Here is a 20,313-nt window from a genome sequence, read left to right as displayed (position 1 = left end):
CATAGTTAGGTGCATGACATATTTTGAGTTTTTCTCTCTCAGGTAGCTACGCTGAACTTATCCATGGTGCATAAGAGAAATACCCCTGTTAAGCAGCAGTCACAGTTAATCATTCCCTTAATTCTGTCCATCTATGCATCTCTTTTGCTCTCCTGTTACTTTCCTTTGTCCTGCTAAAGCTACGTTCAGGCATTCAGCGATTTTATCTCTGCAAGTCATCAGTCGCTGTACTATGAAGTCGACAGTACTGGTTGCAATGGTAAAATGTGTGGCGCAACTAGCATTCACTTTTGACGTTTGTTACCCATTTTCATAGCCACTGCTGGAAAGGGGTCAAATATGCAGAATATCCTTGAAAAGCAAAGAATATGCAGGACCTGGAGGATTTTTCTGAAGAACAGCGGGCAGTTTAACTGCTCAGGACAAACAAGGGACTCATGAACAACTATGACAAAACATCTGTTATGTGAAATAGCTTATTCAGGACAGTACTATATATATATATATATATATATATATACACACACACACACACACATACATACACATATATATATATATATATATATATATATATATATATATATGTATGTATATATGATTTTATATATATATATATATATATATATATATATATATATATATATATATATATAAAAAATCATCCCCTGGTGTGCCTGGCTGGGGTGACATTCCCCATCTTCAAGAAAGGAAAGCAGAAGAAAAACAATGTACAATTCAATTAATTTAATATAATATAATATCAATGTTTACATTATAAAACCATAGGTTGAAAGCCTTCATGTTCCCACTCGGAAGTATTATGATGCATTTAATTTTTCCATAAAATTGTTATCTACCTTGTGTGATCACATTTTATAAACATAGAACAGGCATTCATTTGGTCATTCTTTACTGAGAAAAGTCTGTCTTCATCCAGGAAGTACAGAAGACATCTCCAGAACACGTGCTGCGTCCCAATTTGCCTACTATCCGTCCTAAATAGCATCCAAGATTAGAATTAGTGTGTCCCAAATCGCAGTATGTTGAAATGAGTATCCCAAAGGTACCCAGATATTTCCGGTAGATTTTCGAAGTGTGGATCTGTGGGCATTTTTCAGCTAATATTGCCAACAACTCCATGTGCGAGGGAGGAGGAGTTTTGTGACCATTTGCTTTGTGAATTCAACCTGTAAACATGGTGGACAAGTGTAACGTCGGGGACAGATTTTAGAGAGATGTAAATGAAATGTGGAAAAATAAATCAAGGGAATGGTAAATTGAATTATATATTATAAACTAGACAGGTAAAGCTTGTAATGACAAACTTTGATGTTGGCTTGACAAAGCCAGTCTGAAAGTTTAAAACAGTTATCAGTTTTAAGTCTGGAGGTAATATGCAGTTTTACGAAAGAAAGACAGATAGATGGATAGATATAACTGATTAGACAGATAAATAGATAGATAGACAGATAGATAGATAGATGAGTGAGTCACGTGAAATCAACAGAATACTCATAAGGCAAGTCTCCTTATTGAGCTGAGTGTTTTGATGTGTCACATGTCTATGTTGAGGTACTTTTGAGATTCCACTTATTTATTTGATTGATTGATTGATTGATTGACTGATCGATCTGAATTGTCTTGGCCGGTTAGCTCAGCTGGTTAGAGTGTGGTGCTAATAAAGACAAACCCCTGTACATTTAATTTCCCTTGTGGGACCAATAAAGTATATCTATCTATCAATAGAGTGTAACTAGTAAATAGATAGATGGAGAGAAATGTAGACAGATACATGGAAAGGCAGACCAATGCAGATACATAGATAGATAGATAGATAGATAGATAGATAGAGTTTTAGTGTTTGAAAGACAGATGGAGTGAGAGAGTGATACAGTTAGATTGATAGAATGAAATATGGAAAGAGAGTGAGTGCGTGTGCTACATGTAGATTGATAGAGAGATAGATGAAGTGAGGGTCTCTGTTACAGGTACATTGACAGATTAGATATATAGATAGATAAACACAAACAAATAGATAGATAGATAGATAGATAGATAGATAGAGTGGCAATACTTGTAGGGTTGATTAGATAAATATATTAGATAAATAGAGATAGATAGATTAGATAGATAGATTTTAGTGTTAGTAGACTGATAGAAAGAAATATGGAGAAAGAGAGAGTGTGTGTATGTGTGCTACTGGTAGATAGAGAGATGGATGGAGAGAGTGTGTGGCATCAATAGATAGATGGATGAAGTGAGAGTCTCTGTTACAGGTACATTGTCAGAGTGAGAGGAAGAGAAGAGAGGTTTCAGGCTGTGTGCACGCAGGTGTGTGTGAGTTTTGACAGTTGGAGTTTGAAATCTTGAACATTCCGAGCCAGGCTCTGAAAATTCCGTCAATAAGTGAATGGGAGTTTTTGGGATTTTGATTGTCCGCTACAGGAGACCTGTAAGTCCAATCAGTGGGAAAAAATACAGTAAAAAGGGACTGTGCTGAGTTTGGTGGAAGTAGCTTGAAAGATCAAGGAGTTAGAACAGTCAGAAGTTTTGAGTGGAATTAAATTGGAAATTTGGCCATTTTGAGCTTCAGTATTGAGAAAACCATAGTTCTGATCAGTTAGAAAAGATATAGCAACTCGAGTCAGAACAGACTGAAGGTCTGTACTAAGTTTGGTGGATGAGCTTCAAAGATCTGGGAGGAGTAGCATATAGAAGCTAATTGTCTTAGAAGAAGAAGAAGAAAAAGAAGAAGAAAAGAAAAACAGGAAAACAGTATGTTGGCTTTGTCAAGCCAACATAATTATATAAGGAATAATGAATGAAGAAAAGCTGAAATGCAAAGGAGTTTGTTTACAGTGACTGTGCGTAACTAGGCAACAACGTTCTCTTCTGTTACATGACCTGTTAGTATGTCCCAGTACTTGCATACTCTTTTGCTACACACTCAAAAGTATGTACTTTTTCTTCACAAAAAGAGTATATACTTTTAGTGCATAGTATAAGGAGACAAATTAGGATGCAGCAATGGTCTTAACAGACCATTAGGTTAAAGCTCAAATATTTATCAAAATATTTGTTTTCCAGCGCTGTTAGAAATAGGACCAATTACTTAGTCCTTTCGTGTGAAAAAATTTACTATGATGAAATGTTTTACACATTTGTATTATTTTACTTTAAAAAGTAAATGAAAACAAGACATTGTGACATTGGATTGAAGAATCCCTGGCATACAATTGGCATGTGTGTATGGTGGTACATGAAATCACTGCCACACTGGTGGAAATGGCCACCATTAAATTTAGCTTTTATTATGATAAAGGGCCAAGCACTGCAGGTGTGTAAGCACCTAACGTAATCATTAGTTCCCTTTCAAAGGGAACTCGATGTTGCGTTTAGCATAACACTATGGGGAGCGCTCTCGTGCGTGACTAGCATCTGAAGCTTGTGTAAAATCATGCCTATTTATAGGCCTGCCGTGATCAGGAGACATGGCAATTAAGCGCATCGAGTGATATATATACGGCACCTGTGAACCGCACCATCAGCCTTATTATCTTCAGGAGACACTTCATTTCCTCTCTATCTTTTCTCAAAATCGCTGGACTTTTCTATCCCTTTAAAAAGAGAGAAGAAAAAAAAGAATGAGAGCGAGAGAAAAGTATGAGTGAGAGAATTCAGAAAGTGTGTTACACCATGCTCCCGTTTGATCACGGGGAGGAGTGCACACTTTCTGTGTGAATTGAGAGCAGCATATAAAGAGCTGCTTGAAGTGATTACTAAGGCTTTATTGAGCTTTTTGCTCCCCAGTGAAAGTAAATTTCTCATACTGCAGAAACCTCCCCTTTTTTTCCCAGAAGTGCATGACAAAATATCAGGCGTCCGGGGGAAAACCATACATAAGCTGTATTTATAACCCTACGATGTCTGATTATTCGGCCATTGTGGGAAATGAACGGCATGGCTATTTAGCTACGCTGAAGGTGGAGGAGGCGCTTTCGAGCTACCTCTCTCCATCGACGACAGGTAATTTAGTTGGGGAGGCTTTGCCATCCAAGACATGAAAGGCTACCGTGGCATTGGTGGGCAAGGCCTATGTAGTACTGGGGCTTGCTTGTGGGTCACTGCAGACAATGACAGTGTTGCAGGCCTACCAAGCAGACCTGCTGAGTGAGCTCCACATATGGCGGCATTCAGCCAGTTCCTTCCCTGTTGTGTCGATGTTCACCCGGGCATACATGAGTGGAGCCCGGGCCAGCGCTAGTGCCAGGGAGACACAGAATGCGAGTTCAGCAGCCCGCCAACCCCCGCAGACAGCCAGGGGAACCGGGCAGCCATAGTCGCGGCCTGCTACTAGGCCTAATCTAAGAATGGTCATAAAGGCCAAGCAGACAAAGAGGAGTGGTCCTGAGGAGCTGTGGAGGGACATATCAGGAGACATGAGGTAGTTAGGGCAGTTAGCCCCCAGTGCCCCCAAGGCTGTCCCAAATTTTCAGTGTTCTCTGGTCAGCCAGCTGTCACAGGGCCACGAAAATCTGATGCTTTCCCTCCAATAGAATGTGGAATAGTTAACGTCACTAAAAGACCGCCTGGCAGCGTGGAAACTACTGCCAAATGTGTCTCCATGGGTTCTGTCTACCATAGAAAAGGGTTACCAGGTCCAGTTCAGAGCTCGACCCCCCCCCGGTTCAGAGGTGTGCTCACCACAGTAATCAGCACAGACCATAGCCCGACGTTAGCGCAGGAAGTAAGATCCCTCTTGGACAAAGGAGCCATAGAACATGTACCCCGTTCCCTGAGGGAGGGAGAATTTTACAGCCGTTATTTCCTGGTCCGCAAAAAAATAGAGGAGTATGCAGCCAATTTTAGATCTGCATCATCTGAACTGTACTCTACGGACATACAGGTTCAAGATGCTGATGCCCAAACTTACCGTTCCACAGATTCAGTTTGAGGACTGGTTTGTGACGGTAGATCTAAAAGGTGCATATTTCCACATAGAAATATCGCCCAGTCAAAGGAAGTTCCTGGGGTTTGTGTTGGAGGCGACGCATACCAAGATCGGGTTCTTCCCTTCAGGCTAGCTTTATCCCCTCGCACCTTCACAAAGTGCATGGATGTCATTCTGGCTCCATTGTGAATCCAGGGCATCCGTGTACTAAATTACATGGATGATTGGTTAATTCTAGCACGATCCAGAGAACTGGCGGTCCAACATCGAGATGTTGTTCTTGCCCACATGAAGAACTTAGGGCTCAGGTTGAACCTCAGAAAAGTATGCTTTCTCCAGTTCAGTGGACAACTTTTCTAGGGGTTATAAGGATTCTACTATGATGAGGGCATTTCTATCCCCAACATGCATAGGGTCAATCCTATCAACAATGAGAAAGATAAAGCTGGATCTTGGCATCCCCTCTAGTCTCTATGGAGCAGCCAACATCATACCGTTGGACCTATTGCACAGGAGACCGTTTCAGTGGTGGCTGAGAAGTTGGAGCTTTCGTCCAAGGATGAAACCTCTGAGAGTATTCAGTGTCACACTGCGATGCCTACGTGCTCTGAGAATTTGAAGTGTCCCCGGTTTCTAGGGGACACTCTAGGGGTGTCTCCTTAGCACAAGATATTAATTACAGACACCTCCCTCACGGGCTGGAGCGCGGTCTTAGACAGCTGTCCAGCTCATGGTCTCTGGAGCGGCCCTCATCTGGAGTGGCATATAAATTGCCTAGAAATGTGGGTCATATTTCTAGCACTGAAATTCCTTCTTCCTCAATTGAAAGGTCACCATGTGTTTACAGACAACACAGCTCATATATTGACCACCAGGGATGATTATGCCCATGCTCCCTGTTCAGGCAGGCGCAACTAATTCTTCTCTGGGCAGAGGGAAAGTTTTGTCAGTGAGTGCAATGTACATTCTGTTCAATTGGAATGCGGGGGCAGACATCCTGTTGAGCCAGGGGCTGAGGCCCAGGGATTGGTGGCTCCATCCACTAGTGGTGGAGTCCATATGGAGGAGGTTTGGCCAAGCGGAAGTGGATGTGTTCGCCTCCGGGGAGACAACACACTGCCCACTGTGGTTCACACTCACTCCTTCCACACGATTAGGGCTGGACGCCATCGTGCACATATGGCCGAGGTCACATCTGTACGCTTTTCCCCCTGATCACTCTGCTCCCACAAGTTCTAGCAAGAGTTCGCCAAGACTGTCTACATCTGCTGCTAGTAGCACCTTATTCGCCAGCTTGAATATGGTTTTCAGAGATAATATCCCTGCTGGAGGGCACTCCTTGGGAGATTCCAATCTGCAGGGATCTACTGTCTCACGCCAGAGGGCTGATATATCACCCTCGGCCGAGAAACTATGGAAACTGTGGGTCTGGCCCCTGAGGGGCACCAGCTCATAGATACTGGTCTCACAACTAAGGTTGTAGAGACCATGTTGAACACTAGAGCAGCATCCACGATGAAACTGTACGTGCTCAAGTGGTGGCTTTTTGTCTTGTGCAATAGCTACAGTCCTGGAGTTCTTATAAGGACGTTTCTCAGCGAGGTGGGCTCCTTCTACAATCAGGGATTACGTGGCCGCCATTTCGGCCAGCCACGCCCCTGTTGATGGAGCCTCTGTGGGGAAACATTCTCTAACTTCGAGGTTCATGCGTGCAGACCATGCATACCTTCCTGGGACCTTACTGTGGTCCTGGAAGGTCTATCAGGGGCCACATTTGAGCCCTTTGAGTCAGCCTCTGAGAAGCTTCTGACTCTAAAGGTAGCTCTTCTGCTTGCCCTGCCATCTCTCAAGCGAGTAGGAGATCTACAAGCTCTCTCTGTTGCCCCTTCCTGCCTTGACTTTGCCCCTGGATTAGCCAAGGTCTTCCTGTATCCTAGGCCGGATTATATTCCCAAGGTGCCTACATCTGCTGCCCAGCCTGTGGTGTTGCAGGCTTTCTGCCCTCCTCCGTTCCTCACACCGGAACAAGAGAGAATGCACCGACTGTGTCCAGTAAGGGCTCTCTGTACTTACGTCCATCGCTCCGGCCAGTGGCGTAAATCGGAGCAGCTGCTGGTCTGCTTGGCGGTGACAGTAGAGGTGATGCTGTGTCAAAGCAGCGCATCTCTAATTGGATAATGGAAGCAATCTCTATCGCTTATGAGGCGCGCGGTCTCGTTACGCCTCTGGGCATAAGGGCTCATTCCACTAGGGGGGTCGCGTCCTCAAAGGCTTTGTCCAATGGGGTATCCTTACAGTATGTGTGTGCAGCTGCAGGGTGGCCTATGCCACACCCATTCATTCGATATTACAGCCTGGATAGTCATTCCACCCTGGGCTCAAGTGTCTTGCAGTGACCCTCCTGCTTGGGTCTTTTTGAACAGGCCATACCCTCAGTATGATGGAGTGGGTATTCTCGTTCCCATAGTGTTATGCTAACGCAAGGTGGAGTTCCCTTTGAAAGGGAACGTCTGGGTTACGCATGTAACCCTGTTCCCTGAGAAGGGAACGAGACGTTGCGTAGCATCATCATACCAGGGCAGGCCTGTAATTGCGTCTTCGCTTCAGATGAAGGCGCGGTTCACAGGTGCCATATATATATATATAACGCGACACGCTTAATTGCCACGTCAACTGATCACAGCAGGCCTATAAATGGGCATGATTTTACACAAGTTTCAGATGCCGGTTGCGTGCAAGGGCGCTACCCATTGTGTTATGCTAAACGCAACGTCTCGTTCCTTTCTCAGGGAACAGGGTAACCCAAATGTTTTCTTATTAGGGGCCAAGCACCAAAGGTGCGCAGGCACCTGTTGTAAACCTTAGTGTTCTTATTAAAGGTCAAGCCCCGAAGGGGCGAAGACCCCTATTGTTTTTGTTATCCTTTCTCTTATTATTATTATTCTGCTCTGGAAATCTAAGGCAGCCCATAGAACCGCTTGTGGGAAAGTTATGAAATTTGGCACACAGATAGAGGACAGTCTTACCTGTTAATATAGCACATTATAGCACATAGTCTCAATCACTCTAGTGCCACCAACTGTCCAAATTTGTATTCACATTTATGTTAATAACTTTTGAACTGCGAGGCCTAGAAATTCTTTTTTCCTCCGATTCCTTGACTCGAGACCATCATTTTATGTCAACTTTTTTGAAATCCTCATAGGCCATTTGTCTGATTGGCACGAAAATTGCCATGCATCATCTAGAGGCACTCATGACAACGAATTCTATGGCGAGCACGCCAAAATGGACGTGAGGGTATATGTCTGTAATGCTTTAGTGTATTCATACCAAACTTATTATTTGTCATAGGCATTAAGACCTGAGAGTGCCTGCTCCATTTTGGAACAGTGCCACCTAGAGGTCACAAGAGCACATTTTTGCTTATAACTTCTGAACAGTTTGTCATAAAATCATGAAACTGGTCTCATTAGATTCAGTGGGGTATACCAAGTCCAATGCCATTTTGGATGTCAGCTATTTTGAATATAGTCATAAAATGCTGTATTTTACAAACGACTTGGTGTATCATTACGAAACTCGGTAGGTGTCATTGGCACCACGCTCTGAAGGGACTCAAAAAGTTTTGGGACAGCACCACCTTATGGTCAAAAATGATAATGCTATTTATAAAAATACCAATAGCTATTGCCTCCTTTTGCCTACTGTCATTAGACTGGTCTTAATAGATTCCGGGATTCATGCAAAGAACAATGATACCAATTACGTCATGATCGAGAAAACTTCATGTCCGCCATTTTTAAATGTTTTGAGTAACGACTTTTTCAAACTCCTCCTAGACCGTTTGTCCTAGACCTAGAACTCGTCCTACACGGTTCTTCCGATTTTCACCAAAATTGGCTCAGACCATGTCGGCAAATGTTATTAGAAGCTTTTTGATAAACCCAACCATTCTTGAAAAACAGACACCAAATTGGACGCGAGGCTATATCTCCGCAATGCTTTAGCCTTTGAGACGAGTTTAGGTACACATCATCACAAGCATAACCTGCCAGTACATGCATTGTTTTGGTGAGGTGCCACCTAGTGGTCAAGAGATATGAAAAATGGACCTTAGTGTTGTTAATTTCTGAAGAGTTTGGCCAAATATCACAAAACTGGTCTGTTTAGATTTGGTACAGCATGTCGAGTCGAACGATACCCAATTTTCCCATATTGGCCATTTTGGGCATAGGCCAATTTGAATTTTGCCGTAAAATGCTATATTTTACGCAAGCCTTGGCACATCACTTATTTACTGGGTAAACTTTGGCACCGTGTCCTGAAGGTACCCGAAAAGTTTCAGGGCAGTGCCACCTTCTGGTCAAAAATTATAATGAAATTTTAAAAAATGCTAATTACTTTTGAGTAATTTTATCTACTGTAATTAAACTGGTCTTATTACATTCCTTGGGTTATACTGAGAACATAGGTACCAATCTTGCCATAGTCAGCCAAACTTCCTGTCCGCCATTTTGATTTTATTTAAAAACCTACTTTTTTGAACTCCTCCTAGACAGTTTGTCTGATTTTGACGAGATTCGAAAGACATCATCTTCACACGATGCTGGCAAAAAGTTATCAATAGCTTTTTGATAGACCAAACCGTTCTTGAACAGCTCGCAAACGGATCCGACATTGAGCGCACCATAATGGACGTGAGGCTATATTCAGACCAAACTTAGTACCTGTCATTTCCATCATAACTTGAGGATACCTGCTGTGTTTTTGAAACAGCACCACCTTGTGGTCAAAGATTCTAATGCCATTTTAAAAAATGCTAATATCTTTTGATTACTTTTGGCTATTGTAATGACATTGTCTAGATTCCTTGAGTCATGCCAAGAACAATGATAGCAATTATGCCATGGTCATTGAAAGTTTACATTTTCTAACTCCTCATACACTGTTCATCGGACTCTAACCAAAAACATGTCATAAAGCTTCTTTTGCTGCTTATGACCCAGGACCTTTTGTGTATAGCACACCAACACATTCACATAAACAGACGCTGCTTAAAGTTAAGGAAGCAAAGAAAAATAAAACAACTGAAGAGGCTGAAGATTCATAACCAGAAGCTAATGAAGCAACTCATAGACACTATTAGTAGAAACGAAAAAATACAGAGGAGAATTCTAACATAATCTTTGGTTGACTTGCACAAAGAGAAGAACACAATGTTATGGACAGTTTGTACGATACATGCTATTCTTTGTCACAGAAGCCAGCTTAAGTGGTCTCAATACGTGTGCCTGCTAGCAACATGAGTACATGCGGCTCCTTATTGATAGCTTGGCACAGAGGGGTATACTATCCACAAATGCCTATCATCTATCTTCTTCAGCATAACATGTCCCATGTGCTTCTTCTTTGTCCAGTATACTGGGTATAATAAAAATGATCGAGAAAAAATGGGAGCACTGGCAAAAGTAAGATGTGGTGTTTGGGGATTCAACATTTAAAAACTGGGTGAAGAAAACAGAATCTGACACAGTGGGACAAAATTGTTGAAAATTTCAACATAGAGCTGGAGGATATTGCTGTTAACCATTTCAACTGCCTTCACCAGGTGCAGAAATTCACACGATTGAAACCTGAAAGAAAATTAAATGGTTCTACATGTTGACTTCTCCAAAAATTATTAATTATCTGAAAATGAAAAATTTAATACAGAGATACAGTCATTTCATTTTGGAGGAAATCAGCCACAGGTATCGATCCATACAGTAGTGGCCACAATCTCAAACTCCTTCACCACAATGAACATGCTGTATGGGCCCATATCCAACCTGTAGTAGATGATATGATGCAAAACTCAGATAGAGATTGAGTTTGATTGATACCATTCAATAGCTGCGTTTACATGGACGACAATAATCCACTCTTAATCCGATTAAGACCATACTTTGATTAAGAAACTACCATGTAAACAGCAAGTTTTACTTACCTTAATCTAATTAAGGTCATAATCGAAGTAAGCAATAATCGAATTAAGACATGTGGAGTACTCCTGTTTTAGTTGCATTATGGACATGTATTACAGACATGTAAACACCTTAATCACATTATGAATGTCATGTGAGAGTTTTCACCGCATTTTGCGACAGGACACGATCACACACGGCAGTTTTACGTTTTACGGCGAACAAGAGAGTTTGGCCGCGTCCCAAATCGCATACTTGCCTACTATAGGCCTGTAGTGGGGAAAAATACATGTATCTCGGTTACTATATAGACGGTAACTACGCGATTTGGGACACACACACGGCTTCAAGCAGTTGTCTATTTGCACGTATAGCATGACAAATAATTAACTGCACTTAAAGCGTTCATAAAAAAATTAAACAAAAACACCCAAAACTGTATACGGTACCATAATGAAGACGAACTGTATGTTGATACGTAAAATTCTGGAGGGACATCGGACGGTGTGGAGCGGTGACATAATGATGCGGGCTGTTAATCTAATTATGTTCTAAAACATGTAAAACGGGAACATGACAGGAGTATTCTAAAAGTGACTCATGTAAACACCTTAATCACATTATTATCTTAATCAGAGTAAGGTTAATAATTAGATTAATGCTGTCCATGTAAACATAGTCACTGAGTGATGGTCCAGTTACACAATATCAACATAGGACTAACTGTTACCTCATACTAGCCAATGTTCAGTGAGGTCTAAATAAATATAGTGTAAAACACCACATAAGATGGATTTGGACCAATTTTAACTTTCAAAAAACTTGTTTGGTAAGCATTTTTTGTTTTTCTTCACACTGTAATGGTATGGTAATGTGTATGGTTATTAATGTGTCATAATGGTCACAAAGGATGTGAATTATTTATTTTTTTAAAAGAAAGAAAATAAATTGTTCTAGAAAAGTGTTTTATCTCTACTGAATGTTAATAAATGTATATATAAAAATGGTAAATTGTAAATGGTCTGCACTTATATAGCACTTTTTTAACCTTAGTGGTTCCAAAAAACCTTTTCTTGAATTACAGTGGAAGTAAAAAAAAAAGAAGATACAAAACATTTACACAAAACATGGCTTTTTTATCGCATTTAGAGTTTAGTGATGTCAGTGGGTTGCCAGCTAGAAGCAGCTAATGCAAGCAAGGGATATGGAAACAAATATCAAGTGTTATTTACTTTAAGACTATCTGTCTGTTATCAGACTATTTATATACAGTATATATGTATAGCCATGCATCCATCCATCCATTTTTGTACGGCTTATCCTTACTGGGTTACAGGTAACCTAGAGCCTATCCCAGGGGGCATGGGGCACAAGGCGGGGGACACCATCACAGGGCACAATCACACACACACATTCATACAGTACGCACACTTTTCGACATGGCAATCAGCCTACATTGCATGTCTTTGGACTGGGGGAGTACATGAAGGAAACCCCTGAAGCACGGGGAGAACATTCAAACGCCGAACACACAGGGCCGCAGCGGGAATCGAACCCTCAACCCTGGAGGTGTGAGGCAGTGCCCTCGACTAATATTGGCACCCTTGGTAAATATGAAATGAAGGCTGTGAAAAATTGTCTTTATTGTTTAACCTTTTGATCTTTTGTTTAAAAAAATCACAAAAATACTCTGCAAACACAACACAGGTTTATCAAGAAAAAAATCTTTGTTAAATCTATGTGTGGCACAATTATTGGCACCCCTATGAATTCATATGGGAAAAATATATTTGAAGTATATTCCCATTGATATTTTAAATTTTTTAGTCCACCTGGTTGACTAGGAACAGGAAATTGTTCAACCATGACTTCCTGTTTTAAAGGGGTATAAATGAGGAAACAGATTGGCCAAATTCCCTTAGTCATTCATAATAATGGGTTAGACCAAGGAATATAGCTGTGATGTGCATCAAAAGATTGCTGAGCTTCACAAAATCAGAAATGGCTATAACAAAATAGCAAAGGTATTGAAAATGCCCATTTCCACCATCAGGGTGGAACTGGAAATGTTATGAATCAACCTGTATATAGTACGCATGTATATATTGTCTCATCTCATTATGAAGAGGATGATTTGAGTGGCCAAAAAATCTCCAAGGATCACAGCTGGAGAACTGCAGAAGTTAGTTGCGTCTTGGGGTCAGAAAGTCTCCAAAACTACAATCCAAAGTGACCTACATCACCACAAGTTGTTTGGAAGGGTTTCAAGAGAAAAGCCTCTGCTCTCATCCAAAAATAAACTCAAGCGTCTTCAGTTTGCCAGACACTACTGGAACTTCAAATGGGATCAGGTTCTATGGTCAACTGAAACCAAAATAGAGCTTTTGGGCAATAAACACCATAGGTGGTTTTGGCGCACACAGAGAGGTAGCTATATGGAAAAGTACCTCATGCCCGTGGTTAAATATGGTGATGATTGTTTTGGGGCTGCTTTTCTGCCAGAGGACCTAGACATTTTATTAGGATACACGGCATCATGGACTCTATCAAATATTAACAGATATTAAATGAACACCTGACTGTCTCTGCCAGAAAGCTTAAAATGGGCCGTGGTTGGATCTTCCAGCAGGACAATGATCCAAAACATATATCAAATTCAACACAAAAAAAGGTTTACTGACCACAAAATCAAGCTCCTGCCATGGTCATCCCAATCCCCTGACTTGAACCTCATACCGTACCGGCGGTACTAACTATGCTGTACACAGCTGCTTCAGTACGTTCTGGACCTGAGAGGAAAACATACCACATACCCGGACAATTAACACAGGAGAATTTGTCATGAGTGCAAGAATGTCAATCCAGGCTGTATAACAGGGGTACTCAGCTATGGGAATTTGCAAGTGGAAATAAAGTACTGGTTTTACTACCCACATCGAGCTTGAAATTACTCGCAAAGTGACAAGGACCCTTTGAGGTCACATAGCGAGTTGGAGAAGTCAACTATGAGATGCACAATGCATATGCCGCTCTTTACTTAGATGATGGTCCAGTGGACGGAGCCATGCGAGCGGGCTTTCTGCCAGGTAAAAGCGGTTTTGTGGGGGGGCCCGCTGTTGAATTCTTTTCTCTCCCCATTGGTTCTGTAGACTGACACACTGGACAAAGAGCTGGGGGCCGTTTTGTCCCAGGTGGTGGAAAGAGAGAGGAGCTCCCCGTGCTGTATTTTACCCAGAAGCTCTCGATGAGGGAGACAAAGTACAGCACCATCAAGGAGGAGTGTATGGCCATCAAGTGGGTGGTCCTAACCCTCCAGTACTGCTGGGGCACCCTTTCACCTTCTGTTCCTATCACGCCCTGCTCCAATGGCTCCATCACATGAAGGACGGATGATTGGATTACCTCTCCTGCCTGGGGGTGGAGTCAGCTGCAGGCCAGTGTTGGGTGGTGGGGGTATGTAGAGGTGGGTGCATGGTCAATCATCAGCTGTAGATGGAGAGGAGGTGGGCCGATCCGGCAGGTAATGCGTAATGATTTTCACCTGTGTCATATTACCACCAGTCTACTTATTCATGTCTGTTTGTGCTTTCAGTGCCTCCCATAACCCGTGACCAAGAGCGAGAGAAACAGAGCGTGAGTCCGCTTGGCAGTACTTGCGAGACATACACACACCAAGACATGTGAACTTGAACCTAACAGAGCGAAAGCAGAGAGTGTTTGTTTTCGGTTGAGTTTTTGAAAGTGCACTGAAAAGCACGGTCTGAATAAACATGAGCCCGGAGCTTAGTTAAGATTCTGCCTGTCACTTGAGTCTTCTTCCACACCCTCACACACTGGGGTTCTACAACCACATATTAATTTCTGTTTTTATATTTATAATATTGTTTTGATGGACAGGTAATGAATAACTGAGTAAGTGAGGTTTTCATTAAAGCTGCAGTACTGGACTTTTGCCTCTCTATCGCCATCTCTATTTGAAAAATGGTGCTATGAAAAATTTTGCCCCATCCTGATTTCTTCTGTTTTTGTGTAAATCTCATACTAAATTGTTTCAGAAATTAATACAAAATCTAAGCTAAAACAAAGGGAACCTGAGTAAACACAAAATATAGTTTTAAATGATAGTGTTATTTAATAAAGCAAAAACTTTACCAACTGGTCCTGTGTGAAAATCTATTTGCCCCCGTAGTTACTAATTCCCTAAATCTATGAAACTGCATTCATAATGGAGTTCAGCTGGACTAGATTCAACCAGGACCGATTACTGCAAACTAGGGATGCAACGAAATGAAAATTCTTGGCCGAAGCTGAAACCGAATATAATGAAAAATTTGGCCGAAGGCCGACTACTGAACACATTTTTTTGCATTTTTTCCATTTATTTTGCCATTTTTTTCACCATTGCATAAATTAAATAGTCAAAATTTGCTTTTTACTATTTTGTCTTGCTTTTCAAAGAAAAAAATCAATTACAAAAACTACAATTTCAAAATATTTATTTAACACTGAACATTTTTTTTTCATTCCAGCAGGCACAGGCTACCAACAAGGCACAATATAACTTTAAATAGTAAAATAAAAATATTTTTATGTGGTCATCTTTGAGCCCCCTTGAATAGCCTATGTTAGGCCTATAACTGACTGCTCAAAGAATGCAACACTCTGTAGCCTACAACAAAAAAGTGCCTTAAAAAGTGCATTGACAAGAGTGCAAAAAAGTGGATGGACCCACAACAAATGAATAATTGTCCTAGACATACGCCTACTTCTTTAAGAACCGTGGCAGGTTCTTCTTTATGAAAAGTCGCTTCTCTGCTTTCCCACATTCAAGTCAGTTCAGGATGTACAGGGACGCGAGCAGTATATGTCCCGAATATAATCAGCGCTAAGCACTGGCAGCTGAAAACAATAAAGCCACACCCCCGAACAACAACCAATGACAAAACAGTTGTCAACATCCAAAGAGCATGCGCTCGCTGAGCACTCTTGCACGTAGCTCGTGCATGCACGCACCCCCTCATCTCTACGAACGCGCTGCCAGAAGGGGAGATTGTGACATCCGTGTGTCTCACTCTGGTTGCTAGGCTATTTGGTCGCGTCATCAAACACATCATTGTTCGGTCAAATTTATTCGGCCTTTTCACTTATACGAAGAAAAAAAGTGCTTTTTTTTGCTATTTTCGGCCGAATAATTTCAGTTGCCGAACATTCGGTGCAACCCTACTGCAAACCCTATTCCATCAAATCAACACTTAAATGGAACTTTACCAGCATGAAGCTGATTAAGAGGTCTTACCCAGTAAAACACTATACAAAAATTGAAAGAAATTCCAGAAATGATGAGGAAGAACATGATTGAAATCCGTCTGGGACGGGTTACAAAGCTATTTCAAAGGCTCTGGGACTCCACAGAACCATAGTGAGAGCCATTATCTCCAAATGGAAAAACTCGGCACAGTAGCGAACCTTTGCAGAAGTGGCCGCACAGCAAAGAGCACAGCAACTACTCTTCCAGCAAGACACAAAAGAGCCAAAGACAACCTCAAATACAGGCCTCTCTTGCATCAATAAAGGTCACTGTTCGTTACTCCACTATCAGAAAGACATTGAAAAATGTCATTCATGGAAGAGTGGCGAGGCGAAAACCACTGCTAACCCAGAAGAACATTAAGGCTCATCTGAATTATGCCAAAACACACCTTGATGATCCTCAAACCTTTTGGGAGAATGTTCTGTGGACCGATGAGTCGAAAGTGGACCATTTTGGAAGACAGGGGTCCCATTACATCTGGCGTAAACCAAACATAGAATCACAAAAAGAACATCATACCTACAGTCAAGCATGGTGGTGGAAGTGTGATGGTGTGGGATTCTTTGCTGCTTCAGGGCCTGGGCATTTTGCAATAATTGAGGGAAACATGAATTCTGCTCTCTACCAGAAAATCCTAAAAAAGAATGTCTGGTCTTCAGTTCGTAAGTTAAAATTCAAGCACAACTGGATTATGCTGCAAGACAATGATCAAAAGCATAGGAATCAATCCTAGTCTAGAAGTAAGTAAAAGGCGGAACTCTGGTAATAGGAAGCGTTTGGTTGAAGTTATTGCTGCTAAAGTTGGAACAGCAAGATTTTAAATATAAGGGGGCAATTCGTTTTTCATATGGGTGATAGGTGTAGGATAACTTTTTTGCTTTAACAAATAAATACATAAATAAAAACTGTATTGCGTGTTTACTCAGGTTGCCTTTTTTATGTTGTATTTCATTTGAAGATCTACAAACAAACAAACAACATAAGAAACTCGATACCTAGCTGAATCAAGTGAAAAGGTGTGCTAATGTCTGCTAGCTAACAAATGATGTTTCCCGCGAAATCCAACCGAACAGCTCAAACTATAAATAATTATTATAAGTTTACCGTTGCAAATCGGGGTAAGGTAAGGAGACAGTTGTGAACACTGATGTTTTATGTACATGCTCAATAATTGATTTTTTGTTAATTTTTAATCAAAAAAAGTATAATAGTGCAGCTTTACATTATGTTCAAATGTACCATGGTACTTTGTAGTCTTATGCTGATAGCATGAGCATGGCTGTGAGACATTAGTTTGTTAAGAAATATATTCATGAACTATCATGTATTTCTTCTTTTCTTTATTTTAGTCTTAATGTGAATAGCTAAGTATCTACAGTCAAGTTAAACCTGCTACTAACATAGAACAAAACATAAACTGCTTCAAAATTGCTAATAAATACAAAACAAGAAAAGGGCCAGCCTTATAAATGACACCACCCACATAAGAAGCCTAATTTAAAAAACTAACACATTCCCACTCTGAGAAGTGGCATTATTGAGTGTCCAGCCAACATTCTCACATACAGTATGAATAGAAAGTAAAAAGAGGGGAGGGATGGCTAGTGAGGAAATGTGCAAGGTAAGAGCAAGTATGTGAAACAACCTTAGAACACCCATGTGAACAGGAACTACAACCACAGAAAAGAGAGTGCAGTTCAGTTTTACTTGACACACCACCCCCAGGAGTATTTTGGCCTATAGTCAGTATCACAATATTCTCAGTCATCATGCATATGCTACTCAGGATTAGTTTAATAAATATTTTATTGAATACAAAGGAGAATGTTTCAAAGATCATTAGCAAACTTTGCAAAAGTTAATAATAGGCTAATACAGGCCAGAACATCATTGTCAGTGGGGGACAATCCAACAGTGGCAGTGTGTGGAATCTAGAGTCAGAATGAGTTTTACTCTTTTTTGCCTCTGTAAAATTGAGAAAGGGAGACTGGAGGCCACATGGGGAGCCTGTCCCACTTTCAGCACCCCCTTGATGGGATAACTGAAAAATGGCTGGAGGGTAGTAGGGATAGAAGGGTGGATCTGAAAAGCCAAAAGCACAGCACTAAGACCACAGACAACTGCTGACATGGTGGATATTGTACTACAGACAATACCGATCTCACAACAAACTGAACATAATAATTATACAACTTGGACAAGGGTCTTCATTCCTAGCAACTCGCTGACATAAAAGTGAGACACTCATCCATCAACCATGCACACTCTGCAAATGCAACTCTTCAATCTGATGAATATTTCATGTCCTGGTGGCTCTTTTAAGACAGCACTAATTAATGAATACAAGTTGATGTGGCATACGTACAATCCCCTCAATTAGAAACATGTGGGCAAACTCCACATGCTAAAAGCTGCTGCTGCATAATTGAACTATGTTGAGGGGGAAGAGCTGATTGTTAATAGGCCTTGTTAACAGCACTATAGCACTTACCGATGAACTCCCTTCTGGATTTCAAACCCTTGATAATGGACTAATGCGGATCAAACATCATACCAAACATTTAGAAAAACAAAAGACTACCACTGTCCATTAAGCTTTTGGGGCCTATGATGGACAAAGATACCTATGTATGCTAAAAGAGTGGAAAATGCTATCCTATACTTCACCCAAGAATTTACTGTAGACAAGGAAATACATCTTGTTTATGAATGTGAGTTATAGTGCTCCACTCTAATTCCATTCGGTCTTGGATGTGTTTCCCTTTTTTCATAAAATAGATTGGGATAAGAGGAAGATAGCGTTTAACAGGTCACTGACTTAGTCTCTCGTACACCATGATGAAACTGAGGTTTTGGGCATTGCTGACGGTAAGGAGTTACAAAAACAAGATTTACCTATTTGATACATACACACTCACTTTGTATCAAAATAATAAAGTGTGGCATTTGCAAATATAGATATTGTAAAACCATATTTTTGTAACTTGTAAGCTTCCAGCAAGCACTGAATGTTCCACTGAAGTCAATATATTGTACAATATGGTTCTTATTTCATTATTTTTGAGGGAAAGAAATTCCTAAAGTTACAGGGATTTATTTTTATGTTATGTTATTTATTTTTTATCTTATCTTATAAGAAAGTACACAGAACGTTCACTTATGGCTATTTGCTTTTAAAACTACATATCGCAGTGGTGCTTGAATGCAGCAGACCCGAGTTCGGTTCAAGTATAATCTTGACTATCATCTTTTAAAAAAGGCTAAATATATGTGTGTATATTATTATTATTATTATTATTATTATTATTATTATTATATTTAATATATAAGTACATAAATATTACATTTATTTAAATATTTCTAAATATAAAATTCTGCTCAGGGCAACATTCAGGCAAGAAAGAGCTCTTGTAAAACATACCAGGTTAAACACCTGATAACATTACAGTTCTAACTCTTGATAAGCTTAACTAATGCCATTCGTTATGGAGTATCACTGCTGCTTATGCACTGTTGCAGCAGTTTTCAGGTAAAATGGTGCTGAAAAAAATATATTTTTTAAGAATTTTTTTTTTTAATGTAAGCCAATATCTCAGTGGGTTTATCGCTCAAACAAACAAATAGTGTGAAAATCAAACTGAATTGTTGCTGAAATGCAATTGTTTATGGACCTTAACATGGCAGAGACGGATGATTAGAGTATTTATAAACATTTATAAGACCCTGTCATGTGAATGATTTAGAGAAAACTGCAAGGATAGTTTAAACAGAATCATCTTCTAAGCTCCCATTCGGTATATTGTCTTTATTGCCAATTGCCCTTTCATGTTTCTTGCTGTGCATGGCTATGAAATGTGGGTGAGGTTAGAGTGAAATCGGGGGAAAACTGAATGCACAGGAAAATATTTATAATTGTTTATATTTTTAGGAATGTACAAATTGTATGAATTTTTATTCATACAAAAAATATAAACTTTTTCATGGTAAGCCTACACAGTATTTTTGCCTTTATGTTTAATGATGCTGGAGGCATGTTTCATGGTAAATTCTCAAATTTATATTACAAAATCCACTCATATGTC

General features: G+C 40.5%; 1 protein-coding gene across 5 annotated transcripts in view; it reads right to left on the bottom strand.

Moving 5' to 3' along the window:
- zbtb46 (zinc finger and BTB domain containing 46) overlaps positions 1–20,313 on the bottom strand; it is a 198,967-nt gene that overhangs the window by 166,700 nt on the left and 11,954 nt on the right. The window contains exons 1-2 of one of the 5 annotated variants that reach the window (XM_053643646.1): positions 13,855–15,735; positions 13,602–13,709 (exon numbers count right to left, since the gene is read on the bottom strand). The exons of 3 other annotated variants lie outside the window; for them this stretch is intronic. The gene's annotated coding sequence lies outside the window, so the exon portion shown is untranslated. Of the gene's footprint in view, positions 1–13,601; positions 13,710–13,854; positions 15,736–20,313 lie in introns of those variants that run through there. One more of the 5 variants, XM_053643645.1, reaches the window with a different exon arrangement.

Source organism: Ictalurus furcatus, chromosome 15, assembly GCF_023375685.1.
Source record: "Ictalurus furcatus strain D&B chromosome 15, Billie_1.0, whole genome shotgun sequence".
Classification (NCBI taxonomy): Eukaryota; Metazoa; Chordata; class Actinopteri; order Siluriformes; family Ictaluridae; genus Ictalurus; species Ictalurus furcatus.
The sequence above is the reverse complement of the archived record's forward strand: the minus strand, read 5'-3'. Positions and strand labels throughout refer to the sequence as shown.